This window comes from Arachis duranensis, unplaced genomic scaffold (genome assembly GCF_000817695.3).
Source record: "Arachis duranensis cultivar V14167 unplaced genomic scaffold, aradu.V14167.gnm2.J7QH unplaced_Scaffold_40953, whole genome shotgun sequence".
In the NCBI taxonomy this organism is placed as follows: Eukaryota; Viridiplantae; Streptophyta; class Magnoliopsida; order Fabales; family Fabaceae; genus Arachis; species Arachis duranensis.
Window position 1 is genome coordinate 57,771 of NW_026264921.1, and position 276 is coordinate 58,046.

Consider the following 276-nt stretch of genomic DNA (forward strand, 5'->3'; position numbering starts at 1 on the left):
GAAGAAGAGAGAGAGAGTGGTGGGGTAGGTGGGGATCCTGTGGGGTCCACAGATCCTGAGGTGTCAAGGAAAAGTCATCCCTGCACCAAATGGCAAGCAAAATGCGTTTTTAGCCAATTCTGGCGTCAAACGCCGGGCTGGTGCCCATTTCTGGCGTTTAACGCCAGCTTCTTGCCCTTTTCTGGCGTTTAACGCCAGTCTGGTGCCCCTTTCTGGCGTTAAACGCCCAAAATGGTGCCAGACTGGGCGTTAAACGCCCAACAGCTAGCCTCACTG